We start from the raw sequence: 15,862 nt of genomic DNA on the forward strand, positions 1-15,862 counted from the left end.
AATTAAGATGAGGCGATTTGTAACCATATGAGACACGATAATCATAACTCACGTTAGAAAATATTTTTGGCGCCGGGTTTTGAAAATTATTTTTATATTTTGGCACCTGGGAAGAGAATGGTTGCTTTGGTCTATAAAAAGTATTACATCTATTGCACAACCAATCTTTTTGAGTGGGATGAAATTTCCCAACTTTATTTCTAGAAAAGCTTCCCTCTTTTCTATGAAATCTTTTTGCACTTGACTCTTTGGCATATCTTTGCTTGATGAATTTTTGTTGTTTTGCCGTATCATAGAATTGTTTTGGCCTTTCAACATTCAACTTTGCATTTGTTTGATAGCCAAGTCCTTGTCTCATCGTGCTATTCTGACTTTTAACAAATTTTATCACTTGAACTTTATTATTTAAAGTAGTAGTAGAATTAGTCAGATTTTGAGGGGTTTGAGAACATGTGGAGTCATAACCAATTCCGGTTCTATCTCCTGATGGCTTTTGCATGCTCACCATTTTATCTATAATTTTAGACGAATTAGTGAACGTAGCAATAGTAGCTCTAAGATTATGTTCTCTAACCTCTCTAGCTTTACACTCTTCTTGAAGATGAATATTTTCATTCTTCAATTTACTCACTTCAAGTAAAGCATCTTGCAATTTTTTATTCATTTCTTCTTTTTCAAGAATTAGAATATTATTGCGCTCCTTGAGTTGAGGATGAGTGAGCATAATCTCTTGACATTCTCGCATTAGATTGTCAATAGATTCACGAGAAAAAGAAGAATTAACAGAATAGAAAGAATTAGATGTTACCTCTTCTTCCTCTGCTTCAAGAGCCATAAGACAATCTTCACTTGTACTCAACTCAATTGACTTGCATATTAGCGCCGTATCATCATCCGAACATGTACTTTCATCGCTTGATGATGAATCTTCCGAATCATCATTTTCGTTTGGTTCGTTGCTAACGAGAGCTTTTCTTTTGTCGCGCTTGAACCTTTTGCTTTCGGATTTGTTCGGCGTAGATTCAACATTTTTGCCTTGATACTTGCTAACGATCGGATACGGACAATTTATTTTAAAATGTCTGGGTTTGCGGCAATTGTAGCACAAATCCTTATTTTCTTCGACTTTTTCTTCTTGTGTTATGCGAGAGATGAATTTTCCACGAGCAGAATTTTTGTTGTCTCCTTTTCGCATAAACCTTCTAAACTTTTTGACAAAAAGAGCAAATTGTTCGTCAGTCATAAATTCAACATTATTTTCTACTGACCTGGAGGTTGACGGTTGTTCGGCCATTAGAGCAGCATTTCGAACTTCATGAACATCATCATCTTTGGCCTTCATTTCGAACTCATATGCCTTTAGATCACTAAATAATTTGTCTGTAGACAACATTCTTAGATCTCGGTGATCGCGCATAGCCGTAACCTTCATATCCCATGCAGATGGTAAGCCTCGTAGGATTTTGAGATTAATTTCTTTTTGACTAATATTTTTGCCAAGATCACTAATCTCTCCAAGAACTTTGATCATTCGAGCTTCCATATCTGCAACACTTTCATTTGAGAGCATTTTGAAATCTTCAAACTTCTTCATGGCGATTGTGAGCTTATTGTCTTTTTCTTGTTCATCTTCTTCGTCAATCTTGATAAGAGTTTCCCATATTTCTTTGGCAGTGGCACACTTTCGGATCTTCGGAAATATTGTATCATCAACGGCTTTGAATAGAATATCCTTGGCAATATTGTCAAGATTATTCCGCGTTCTATCGTCCGATGTCCATTCCGGTTTTGGCTTTTGTACGTACTGTGGAGCATCCGGGGATATAACAAACGCCGTATTGATTTTTAATATTTCTATAGGGCCAGTGGGAATAACTTCCCACATTTCATCGTGTAAGGCCGATAAGTGTACCTGCATACGAACTTTCCAATCATCAAATTTATCAAGTGAGAATAATAGATTTTGAGCTAAATCTTTCTTCATCATCATCACGAGAGATATGAAAGATTAATCCAATTCACACACTTTGTAGAATGGATCTGTCTAGCAGTCAGAAACGGTTGACCCAGTTAGGCACGTGCTTAGATAGCAATTTGGCCTAAATAGACAGCCTGCTCTGATACCAATTGTTGGTATCAGTTAGAGACAAATTCTAACTCGGATAGGCACCTGCTCTGATACCAATTGTTGGTCCCAAAAGAGGTAAGGTGAAAGTCTAGAGGGGGGGGGGGGGGTGAATAGACTTTCAGACTTTTTCGCACAGCACAACAATTGCTAAGCCAGAGATAAACCAAAACTCTTAACTAGATTGTTAGAGTATGGTGCACAGCGGAAATAAATAAACATAAAGTGTGTGTGAGATTGTGTGAGCAGTATATCTCGTGTAGAGCGAATATGTAAAGAGCGGTAAGTAAAGAAAGCAGTAAAGAACACAAGACAATTATAGTGGTTCGCGAGGTGGTGTAATCCTCCTACTCCACTTGCTCTTATCTCCAAGAGCAATTCACTATATCTACCACTTCTTGGTTCCAAGATACAACGAATTTCCGTGATCTAGTGCTTTGATCACAAAGCCCGCACTAATCACGCCCAGTGACACCACACTGCTGCTTCGGGTTTCACGTCGCCGCGCTACTATCCCAGGATTTCACGACTCCGCGTTACTTTCCCCCCGTCTTCCACACTCCGGTAGAAACGTATCCCGTGATCTGGTGCTTTGATCACCAAGCCCACACCAATCACGCCCAGTGCCTCCGACACTGCTGCTTCGGATCTCACAGCTCCGTGTGACAATCCAGGATTTCACAGCTCCGTGCTACTTTCCTCCCTTCTCTTGTTTTGCTCCAAAACAAGTGTTGTCTTGCTTCTTTTTGAAATCTTGTATCTTTTTGTCAAAGATCTTATCTTATCTTCTGCAAAGATGTCAGAAAGGATAAGCTAGCCGTTGTTAGAGCTTCATCTCCATGTAAATGAGCTCCCAAACTTCATCTGATATTCCTCTGGTTTAACGTTTGAGTGAGAATATCTGGGTCTCAGTTTTGGTGTAGAATGGCTTCTCTGATCAGCTCTGGAGTGGTCCTTGTATCTTTGGGATTTAAAAATATTCATCAATTTAATCCCATACTAGTTAAACTAGTATTTTTCCTTGTGAGAATATTTTCACTGTAAGTTCATCTTCATCTTCTTCATTCTCACGTCTGGGTGTTCTCAGACTTCAAACTGGCTTTGAACTTCCACCCAATTTGAATTTCTCCTTTGTAATTGACACCCAATTTCTATTGGCTTGTAATTGGCACCCAATTTCAATTGGCTTGTAATTGGCACCCAATTTGAATTTCTCCATTGTAATTGGCTCCCAATTGACTTTGACTTGCAATTGGCTCCCAATCTGCTCCTGGTGCTTTCAATTGCTTCCCAATTTGAATTATTGACTTTGACTTCGAAATTGGCTCCCAGACTTCTCCTGGTATTGAATTTCATCTCAATTCAATTTGATCTCCATGTCTTCTTTGAATCGGTCCCCAACTTGAAATTGTATCCCATACTACAACCTCAATTGGCTCCCAATTTCAATTCTACATTGGCTCACATCTTGAATTGATTCTCATGTGAAACTTGATCTCCATGTCTTCTTTGAATCGGTCCCCAACTTGAAATTGTATCCCATACTACAACCTCAATTGGCTCCCAATTTCAATTCTACATTGGCTCCCATCTTGAATTGACTCTCATGTGAAACTTGCTCCCAATTTCAATTGATTTCAATTTCTCTGAAACTGGCTCCCAATTTCAATTGCTCCGAACTAGCTCCCAATTTCAATTGCTATGAAATCGGCTCCCAATTCCTTTGAATTGGCTCCCAATTTCAATTGATTTCAATTTCTCTGAAACTGGCTCCCAATTTCAATTGCTTCGAACTAGCTCCCAATTTCAATTGCTATGAAATCGGCTCCCAATTCAAAATTCCTTTGAATTGGCTCCCAAGTGCAATTGCATCTCAATTGCCACCCAAGTGAAATTTGCTTCCTAATTTCCACTTGTAATCGGCGCCCAAAGCTTAAACTAGCGCCCAACTCCATCTGATTAATTTAATTGGCTTCTCAAATTTTACCTTGTAAAATTGTTGATGGTGAGTTTCAAACTTGAGCCATTTTGCATAATATATCAAGCATCATCCACTTCGTCCATACAGCTTTTGATTAAATCTCCAATCATATTTGATGTACTCCTTTCTTTCCATAGATGCTTGATCTCCAAGTCAATTTCATGCATTCTTCCAACATTAATTTTCTTCACGAAAATTCTTCTGGGATATCTTCTTTGAGTAGCATTGACGTGAATTATTGTATCATTCATCTTCTTCTTCAATTTGTCATTTTCTCCAGACAAATTCTTGATTTTCGGCTTTATATCTTCTTCTTCTATTTCCATCCATCTTCCTCTGTTTTTCTCTTTCATAATTAAATAATTTCCCGATCATGGTCTAAGACTCTACTAGACCTATAAAATAAAATTGGGGGACCTACAAATACAAATTTGGCATATCAAAACCATTACACTTTATTCCTAACACTTCTGCTTGAGAATTTTGATTTCCCACGTGTGGATCTTCATTTACTTCCACGTGTCCTTCACTATTGCAATCAATGTCCAATTGCTCCATACCCTGTACAACTTGATTCTTAAAAGATATGTCAGTATCATTAAATGATTTTTCAACTTGACAACTTTCATGATCATTTTTGTTGCTCTGGGTTTTCTTTTTATGAGCTTCATCAAATGTAACATGAATTGATTCTTCTACCACCACTAATTTCTTATTCAATACTCTGAATGTTTTGCTGGTAGATGAATATCCGAAAAATATTCCTTCATTTGCACGCTCATCAAAAGTTTTTAGATATGTTTTACCATTATTAAGAATAAAACATTTGATGCCAAAAGTATGAAAATAATTAAGTTTAGGTTTTCTCCCTTTCCATAGCTCGTACGGAGTCTTATTGTAAGACTTGTGTATCAAGCTTCGATTTTGCGTATAGCATGCGATGTTGATTGCTTCAGCCCAATATCTTTTAGGTAGCTCAGCTGACGTAATCATCACTCGTGCGGGTTCTTTTAGCGTTCTATTTCTTCTTTCGGCTACACCATTTTGTTGTGGTGTACGTGCGGCAGATAATTGATGTAGAATTCCTTGAGAATTGCAATAAGTTTGGATTACTTGATTCACGAACTCAGTTCCACGATCAGTTCGGATTTTTGCAATCTTCAAGTCTTTCTCATTTTGTAGCAGGTTAAGTAGTTCTGGCAACTTTTGCTCCACTTCATTTTTCTTTTTGAGAAATATTGTCCATGTGTACCTGGAAAAATCATCAACAACAACTAGTGTATATTTCTTACCACTTAGACTTACAGGGTCTACTGGACCGAATAGATCCATGTGTAGTAGACTTAGCAGTCTTGTTGAAGATTCTTGAGCTTTGGATTTGAATGATGACTTGATCTGCTTTCCTCTTTGGCAAACATCACATATTTGATCTTTCTTGTAAACAATATCGGGTAGACCTTCAACGAGTTTGTTTCTTGCTAGCTTGTTGATGGTCTTGAAGTATAGATGATTCAACTTTCTGTGTCATTCCCAACTTGTTGCGTGTGCGTTGTTTGCTAGTAGACACACTGAATCTTTTGTCGTGTTCCAATCCACCACATACATATTTTTCCTTCTTATTCCTTCGAGCACAACTTCTCCCGAGGAATTATCCTTCACTTGATATTTGTCTTTAAAGAATTCTACTAGTTATCCTTTGTCACAAAATTGACTTGTACTTAACAAGTTGAATTTTAGACCTTCAACAAAGGATACATCTTCAATTCTTAAACCATTGCGAAATATTGTACCAATTCCTTTGATTATGCCGTATCGTTCATTTCCTCCGAATACGACTTTTGGTCCTTCGATATTTTTAAGATTCACAAGGCTAGATTTATGTCTAGAACATCCACTATCGAAGTACCAAATTTCCTGCAAATAAATTACACATTTTTAGGTACCCAACTTGATTTGGGTCCTTGGGTGTTAGTCATTTTTTGTACCCAAATCCACCTTGTACTCACTGATCTAAGTCTAGGTGATTGGTAACCATTAACACATTATAATCATATTTAATTTTTGAAAACATTTTTTATGCCGGTTTTTGAAAATTGACTCGATTTTTTGGCACTTGGGAAGAAGATTGTTTGAGCCTATGATAGGCATTGAATCTGAACTTAGTCCATGGTTTAATATCATCAAACCAATCTTGTTTAGAGGGATAAAGTCTCCCTACCCCAATTCTCGGATTTCTTCCCATTTTCCTATGAGGGCTTTGTGCACTTGACTCATTGGTGTGTTTCCATTTAGGAACAAACTTTTGCCTTTTTGTATACTGCTTAGGCGAAATATTGTTTCTTTGAGGCTTCGGCCTAATATCATTATTTTTTACATTAGTGTGATAACCAACTCCTTGTCTCATTGTGCTTTCTTGACCTTTTACAAATTTTACTACTTGGACTTTATTATTTAAAGTAGTAGTAGAATTGGTCAATTTCTCGTAGGCTTGAGAACACGATGGATCATAACCAAGTCTGATTTTATCACTTGAGGGTTTTTGCATATTTACCATTTTGTCTATTATTTTGGATGAATGTGTAAATGTTGCTATAACCTCTCTAAGGTTGTGTTCTCTCACTTCCCTTGATTTACACTCTTCCTGAAGACAAATAATTTTATCTTTCAAGTCTTTCACTTCAAGTAGAGCATTTTGCAATTTTTCATTTAATTGATCTTTTTCAAGAATCAAAAGATAATTGCGCTCTTAGAGTTGAGAATGAGTGTCCATTACGTTTTGACATTCTTCCATTAAGTGAAAGAAGAACTCTCTAGAAAATGAAGAATTTACAGAATCGTAAGAATTAGATGTTACCTCATTTTCCTCATTTTCATTTGCCATAAGACACGTGTCCTCGTAGGGTGTGTTGTTAGAAATACTCATGCAAAAAATTGCATTATCATCCTTTGAGGTGTCACTTTCATCACTTGAAGATTCTTCTGACTCACTTGTCTCAAGTGGGTCACTAATAAGTGTTTTTCTTCTCTCTTTTGTGAATCTTTTATCTTTGGTCTTGAATTCTTCCTGTTGAGAGTTAGAGGTATTTGTGTATTGATTTTTACTTACCTTGGGGTGTGGACAACTTGCTGCAAAGTGTCCAGGCTTTCTACAATTGTAACACAAATTTAAATCTTCCTCAACCATTTCTTTCTTCGAATTCTTAGTTGCATTCCACGATTTTCCTTGTGGATTTTTCTTGTAGTTGCTTCTCTTCATGAATTTCCTAAATTTCTTGACAAAGAGAGCAAATTGATCATTAGGCAATAATTCAACATTTTGTACTGACCTTGAAGTTGATGGTTGCTCAGCTACGAGTGCGTTGTTATTCTCTTCATGATCTTCCTCTAATCTTGATTTCATCTCAAATTCATAAGCTTTTAGATCATTAAAGAGCTTATCGGTTGATAGGGTTTTTAGATCCCTATGATCTCTCATGGCCGTGACCTTCATGTCCCATGTAGATGGTAGACCACGTAGAATTTTGAGAGAAATTTCCTTTTGATTAATATCTTTTCCAAGATCATTAATCTCTCCTAAGATCTTAGCAAATCTTGTTTCCATGTCGGTAATACTCTCGCCGGTTTAGCATTTTGAAATCCTTGAATTTCTTTAATGCTATGGTGAGCTTATTATCCTTTTCTTGCTCGTCTCCTTCACCAATTTGAATGAACGTTTCCCAAACTTCCTTCGCGGATTGACATTTTCGAACTTTTGGAAATATCGTGTCATCGATAGATTTAAACAGAATATCCTTGGCAATATTGTCCAAGTTATTTCTTGTTCTATCTTCACGAGACCATTCCGCTTTTGGTTTTGGAATGTATTGTTGAGTGTCACTTGTTTGTACGGATGAAGTGTTGACTTGTAAAATCTCAATAGGACCACTCGTAACCACTTTCCACATTTCATCATGTAATGCGGATACATGTACCTGCATGCGAATTTTCCAATCATAAAATTTTTCTAATGAAAACAATAGATTTTGGGCAAGAGCCATATCTCTTTTCATCATCTTAATTTTTCGAGATCTGTCTAGCAGTCAAAGTTGACTCAAATAGACAACCGCTCTGATACCAATTGTTGGTCCCGATAGGGTGGTGAAAGTCTCGATGGGGGGGGGGGGGGTGGGGTAGACTTTCAAACTTTTTCACAATAAATAACTCTTTGGTAACTACAACTCTAAGTAACAAGTAAATAGAGTAAGTTTGAACTGCACAGCGGAATATGTAAAGAGTTATGCCCAATTAATAATTTGAACCACATGCACGTGTATGATAAGCTCAGATGAGGTGTGAGGATGACATGAATATCTTGAATATTTAAAGGAGATGGTTCACTCAATATTTAACAATAATATTCAAGACTATAAATAAGATATCGTATCACGTCCACCGTATGACGAACGTCACATGTAATACGTCAAACTTGCTTAGAATAATTCAAAGGTTAAGCTCGGAAAGTTTGAGTTACATGCATACGTGAAAACATGCTAAACCCGAAAGATTAAGATTAACGGTGAATAGTAAACGGGTTAGTCAGATGATAAATAAATAGAGCGAATTATGTAAGTGCGGTATGTAAATGAGAGAGGCAATTTATAGTGGTTCGGAAGTGGCGTAATCTTCCTAGTCCACTTTACTCCATTCACTTCTAGGAGTAATTCACTATTTTCCACACACAGTTACAATAGTGAATAAGTACTACACAAGCACTTCTTCCGGATGTCTTGCACACAGCTACACCCAACTCCGAGTGTCTCGCACACAGCTACACTCAACTCCGAGTGTTTTGCACACAGGATGAATATATTCAGCAAAAGCAAGATGGTTTGTTGCAACTTCAAGAACCAAATGAGGACATCCTGACACAGGCTCTTGAATCTAAGGAGCATGGAGGTCGGGTGAGGGCTATAGGGGGACATGTCAATCCCTCAACATATTTCAGAATGGGTAGAGGGATGATGCCTGCTCATGAGAAAAATGTTCTTCTAAGCAGACAAGCCAAAGTTGAAGACAGAGTAGCAAAGTTAGAAAATATGCTACTTCAAAATGTTGGCTGTAATATTCAGATTGAAGCAAAAGGCAGCTGTACTGCAAAGGAGGCAAAGGGTGCGAAGAAAAGTGAAGAAGAAATTGGTGATATTCAACATAAATTGGATTTTGAGGACGATGATGATGAGCTGCAATTTATTGACAAAGAAGATGTCTTGGAGGTAAATTTTACTTAGTATGTATATAATAAACATGCGTTTCTTAGTATATTTATTTATCTAGCTAATATGCGTATATTTTGCAAATTAGAAACCATCTAAGAAGAAAGCGGCCAAGGAAGTCAAAAAGCTTGAGTTGAACTCCTCAAGTATGCCTAAGTCATTATGGCTACTTTACTGTTATTACAAGCGTGCACTTGGGAATGGAGAGAGTTTACAAATATTGCTAGATAATAATGTCTTCGGGGAAGAATTTACTCTCTTTGTGCACGATGAAGATGTGACTCCTTTTTGTCAATTGATGCCAATATCGTACACGTGTATTGCTGTCTACATATGGTATGATTTAATATATATTTCGAGTCAATTTGATAACTTATCACTTCTATGCTTTGTTCTTCTAATTCAGTTTCCGTCCCAATGTTAGGTATTTGTATAACAAGATGATGGAAGAGAACAAGCTTGAGAAATTCATATTTATGCAGCCAAGTGTTGTAGGGCATCTGCCAACGAAAAGAACAGATACAAATTTTCTAGAAAATCAATTGGAAAAGAGGGCACGAGCTTTAGCAAATAGACTGCTGGACATTCCAAGTGATGCAACACTTTTGGTGCCATGTAATATAGGGTAAGAATGGTTACAATTTACTTTCAATTGCATATATTGTGTTGATGTAATATATAATTATGTGTTTGTGTGTACATAGCTTCCATTGGATTCTGACAGTTATCAGCATCACTAAGGACTTAGTTTATGTGTGGGACCCTCTTAATCATCGCATTCGCGATGATGATTGGAAGCGTGTTGTAGAAATGTAAGTTTTTATTTTTTATTTTTTTTATTTTCATTCTTTCGATTTATTATTACATAATCTGAATAATCAAATATATATATATATATATATATATATATATATATATATATATATATATATATATATATATATATATATATATATATATATATATATATATATATATATATATATATATGAAGGGCTATTAAAATGGTTCATGCATCCACTACGAATGCAAAGAAAGGACGCAGTAAAACTACTTGGGAAATTGTCAATGTAATTTCATATTTTTAACTATATAAGTGTTTGTATATAGCTAAATTGTAATGCAAATATTATTTAACATTTGTAGGCTCCTCGTCAACCGGATAGTAACCAATGCGGTTTCTTTGTCATGGCGTACATGAAAACTTTAATTGAGAATATGCCAGACTTCGATGATAAAAATTCTGTTCAAGCACTGGTATTACATTCCATTTCTACTCTCTCTTCCTTGTTTCTCGCTGTTATTTAATTGCAGAATGGTTCTAGGTTTTTAATGCTTTGTTAGCTTGGGTTTAAGCCTCTCTCTTTTTCACTTGATTTGGACAGTTATTGATGATAAATTTGATTTTTATTTTTTATTTTTTAGAATAAGTTTGTTGCTCTGAAATTTGGGTGTAGAATGCGTGTGAAAGCTCGAAATTTTGGGCATTTTAGTGCTTGATGTATTGCTTTTTCAAGTGTCTTTCTTTACTTGTTGGCTACACTTGTTATGATTCTCTTTAGGGAACTCATTATCTTGTTATGAACAGCTTGAGTATGAATGTGGTGAGAGTAAGAGGGCAGTTTCATTTCATTGCAAATTATTTATATCTATACTAATTTATTTTCTTACTTTTTACATGTAGTTTCAACAAGTTGATTATGACAAAGAGGTTATTGATCTGGTGCGATCTGAATGGGCCGATATTCTATCAAGTCATATAGAGTAGGTATGATTTGATCATTCGAACGTTGTGATCATCTAGACTTGAATTGGTTCGGGAAATTGTTTTTTGTGTAGTAGTGTTATGACTTGAATGATAATTAGAATTGGTCATGGAAGTCTTTTGACTTGTTATTTTGAACCTTATTAGCTTGTGCACAATTATGTAACTACACTTTGCAACATATGGTGAATGGATAAATTATTTTTTTATACGATTATAATTTAAGCAGGTGAAAAACGGTTAAAAACCGTTGTCTATTTTACAATAGACAACAGTTAGAAACCGTTGACTTTTCTACAAAAGACAACAGTTTATGGGTGTTTCAACAACACCCAATAGACAACGGTTTATAACTGTTGTCTTTTAAAGAAAAGACAACAGTTAAAAATCGTTGTCTATGTACGTGACTTTTAACAACACTGGTTTCAACAACGGTTAAAAAACCGTTGTCGTTGGTAGAAAAGACAACGGTTAATAATCGTTGTCTATTGCGTGACTTTTAACAACACCGGTTTCAACAACACTAAATAGACAACGGTTAAAAAATCGTTGTCGTTGGTAGAAAAGACAACGGTTAATAACCGTTGTCTATTGTGTGACTTTTAACAACACCGGTTTCAACAACACTTAATAGACAACGGTTAAAAAACCGTTGTCGTTGGTAGAAAAAACAACGGTTAATAACCGTTGTCTATTGCGTGACTTTTAACAACACCGGTTTCAACAACACTTAATAGACAACGGTTAAAAAACCATTGTCGTTGGTAGAAAAGACAACGGTTAATAACCGTTGTCTATTGCGTGACTTTTAACAACACCGGTTTCAACAACACTAAATAGACAACGGTTAAAAAACTGTTGTCGTTGGTAGAAAAGACAACGGTTAATAACCGTTGTCTATTTTGTGACTTTTAACAACACCGGTTTCAACAACACTTAATAGACAACGGTTAAAAAACCGTTGTCGTTGGTAGAAAAGACAACGGTTAATAACCGTTGTCTATTGTGTGACTTTTAACAACACCAGTTTCAACAACACTTAATAGACAACGGTTAAAAAACCGTTGTCGTTGGTAGAAAAGACAACGGTTAATAACCGTTGTCTATTGCGTGACTTTTAACAACACCGGTTTCAACAACACTTAATAGACAACGGTTAAAAAACCGTTGTCGTTGGTAGAAAAGACAACGGTTAAAAAACCGTTGTCTATGAGCAGGACCTACAACAACACCGGCTTCAACAACAGAAAGTATACCCCTACGACAACGGTTAATAACCGTTGTCTATGTGCATTTTTCTTGTAGTGACAGCTACACTTAGCAATCACGAGTGTTTTGCACACAGCTACACTCACTAGAGTATTTTGCACACAGCTATACTCTTCTAACAATTGCAAATACAAAGGTAATTGTATCTCTCTCCAACTATTTTTGAGACTATTCAGACTAAGTCTCTAAAGAATATTTGAGCACTTGCACTTGTTTATCTCGTGTGTATTCACGTTTTCTTTTTTGTATTCACCTCTATTCTTTCTTCAAGTCTTCATGGCATTTTTATAGATAACCAAATATATCCGTTGGCGTGGGATAATTTGATATTTGAAATTTGAATCTTCATAGCCTGATATTGTTGACAATGGTAGGTCTTCAATATGATTTGATTGTCAACTTGCCTGACAAGATAATATTTTATTTCAACTTGATTTTCAAGTTGTTTCTAAAATATTATTTTCTTTGTCTACTTTGAAGTTCCAACGTCTCTTTTGCAATAAGTTCTTCTGATAGAATTTATTTCTAGGATAAGATCTTTTATCCATGCCTTCATAAATTCTTCACCGTTCTGATCATATCTTTAGGCAATTTGGATTCTTGTGACATGTGAGATGTACCAATATAAATTCTTCTCGAATTTATATAATTTTTCTGATCTTTCTTCTTTGTCACATCTCGCTTGTTTGACTTGGCACTTCTTGCTTCTTTGACTTGAACATTGTGCTTTTCTTATTTTGAGGATTGTGCTCTTTTCGCATCTCGCTTCTTTGACTTTGGCACATTGTGCTTGTTTGACTTGAGAGATTGTGCTTCTTCTTGAAACATTGTGCTCCTTCTTTGAAATCCGGCTTATAAAAAATAAATCCTTAGGGGGGGGGATCAATCTCGGGTGTGATCTTTGTATGTAAGGACTTCTACCATTTCGCCGTTAGGCTCATCCGGTCTTTCTTTAGTACTTCAGTTCCAAATGAATACTTGTAGGACCAAAATTAATTCTCCCAATTAATTTTGTTCTTCATGTAGTAGACTTTCCTTTGCATACTGACTTGATATTCTGAATTATGATGCTTGTACTAAAGACCTAAAATCTAAGGGGATCTAAAATACATTTGGCTCATCAAAAATTTATTACAAAAATATTCCTATCACACTGGACCACAACAAACGCCGTGTAATTGGTCACTGTCAGCTGCTAAATTGAATGGTACAACTAACCAATGAAAGATCAAAAAGGTGCCTACTACACATACCTGCCAAAATATTTTCACTGAAGGAGGAATGGACAGGGTGTGCGGTAGTGATTTAATTGCTGCTCTGGTCACACGTAAGATCCGTGATGACCCACATTACAAAGTGAAACACATCCAAACCGATGTAAAAAATGAGTACGGATTAGATGTGAGTTACAGGAAAGCGTGGTATGCTCGGTAAAAATGCATTGAGACTAAGTACGGCAAATTTGCTGACTCGTACAATGAGCTACCCAGTTTTCTCATGTCTTTGAAGGCAACAAATCCCGGCACCATAATTGAATTTGAATTCACACCATGCCCTCCATCTCCGAGTGGCGACAGCGCGTACGTTCATTTCAAGTATGCATTTTGGGCTTTTAAGCCAGGGATAGACGGCTTCTAGTATTGCTTCCTAGTTATTTGTGTGGATGGTACACACCTCTATGGCAAATACAAGGCCAACCTCCTATTATCGGTCGGGACGAACGCTAATAATGAAATCTTTCCACTAGCCTATTCCATTGTTGACGTTGAAACCGCAGCCAACTGGAGTTGGTTTTTGGAACTACTGGTATCACATATCTTTCCTCATCACGAGTCCATGTGCATCGTTTCGGATCGGCATCCTGCGTTCGACGCGGCGTTTAGGGATTTGAGTGTCTTACAACCTCCACGTGTACAACGCCGCTTTTGTCTTAGACACGTTCGTAGTAATGTGATGACCAAGTCGTCGAGGAACCCTGATTTGAGATCTTTAATATGGGAAGCTGGAACTGCAGCCACACATTGGGAGTTTCGGAGCACGATGGATAGAATCAGGGCGACTTGGCCAGCATCATACAATTACCTACAAGCAATCGACGTGGAAAAGTGGACATTGTCGCACGATGGTGGGCATCGGTATGGGGTAATGACAACCAATGGATCAGAACCGTTCAACAATTTGTTGAAGGGTTGTCGTATGCTGCCAGTGACTGCACTAGCAAGGCTGACATTTCACAAGATAAGGATAATGTTTGCGGACAGGCGAATAGCAGGTCAGCGGATGCAGGAGAAAGGGTTGCGTTGGCCGAACAAAATTAATAAGCAGTTGACGAAACTAGAGACAATCGCATACAATGCCACCATAGAGAGATATAATGACTCCATGGGATTGTACGGGGTCGCTCTACAAAGCCGACACGCAACGCAACGTCAACCACGGTTTTTTAGAGTATGTTTGGCAGAACCTTCCTACGAATGTGGCCATTGGAACCACAACACCCTACCATGTGCACATATCATTGTTGCCTGTCAATTTCAAAGGGCTACCTACGACTCATTCGTGCCAAATGTTTACTCATTAGAGCACTACATAATGAGTTATGCAGGTAATTTTTATCCACCTACCTATGAAATTGAAAGGAGTAGTGATCTTACAATACTTCCACTAGTATCTGCTAGGCGAGATTTGCTTCCTGGTCAAACACAAACTCGTCGGCACCCAATGGAAATAGACCATGGACATACAAGATCCACATGACGATTTCTGTATTGTCGCGCTAGATCACATTCTTCAAACCAATGCCCAAGGTTTATTTCATGGTCGTAGTGACATTTACAAATTACACTCCTTGTACACAGACCTTAAATGAAAATGCAAATGGCTTCTACTTTCTATGTTAACATTTTTTTACATAAAAATTTATGTTTACAAGTTTCACATTTCCGTTTAAGTACAACGAGAGCCAAATGTTCATAATTTTACAATGAAGTACATTCTTCCACATATTTTTGCTTGCAATATACGATGTCTCAAATAAAGAACAACTTGAAAATTGAAAAAAATATAAATAAAAAATAAACGAAATTCGAATATTTACATAATATGGCATAGGCGTGATTCGAACTGACAAATTCGAATAACGTCTATGCAATTCGAATAACGCGTATGGCATAGGCGTTATTCGAATTTGTCAGTTCGAATCACGCCTATGCCATACACGGAATAAGAATAATACTTATATCCCCTCCATCCTTTTTTTAGAAGCACACCTACTAATTCATTTTGCTCCCACTCCAGCACAAATCATTTTGCTCCAAACTCGTAATCCATTTTCAAACACTTTGCCAATTTACAAGTTTCTCTTCCATCATCATGGATATTTTTGTAGAATTTTCAAAGGTTTCATGCGTCAACCAACAACGTTATAATATGAAACGTTATTTCGCAACTACAATCAATGGAAGGAAATT

At 36.7% G+C, this 15,862-nt stretch overlaps 1 long non-coding RNA gene across 1 annotated transcript; it reads left to right on the top strand.

The window, feature by feature from the left end:
• The first annotated feature begins 10,129 nt into the window (after positions 1-10,129).
• LOC109154774 lies at positions 10,130-11,266 on the top strand. The gene is made up of 4 exons (XR_002049780.1): positions 10,130-10,170; positions 10,505-10,615; positions 11,043-11,069; positions 11,127-11,266. It is a non-coding gene; the product is annotated as an uncharacterized LOC109154774 (long non-coding RNA).
• The last annotated feature ends 4,596 nt before the right edge of the window (positions 11,267-15,862 follow it).

The sequence above is a fragment of the Ipomoea nil genome, unplaced genomic scaffold, assembly GCF_001879475.1.
Source record: "Ipomoea nil cultivar Tokyo-kokei standard unplaced genomic scaffold, Asagao_1.1 scaffold2653, whole genome shotgun sequence".
NCBI lineage: Eukaryota > Viridiplantae > Streptophyta > Magnoliopsida > Solanales > Convolvulaceae > Ipomoea > Ipomoea nil.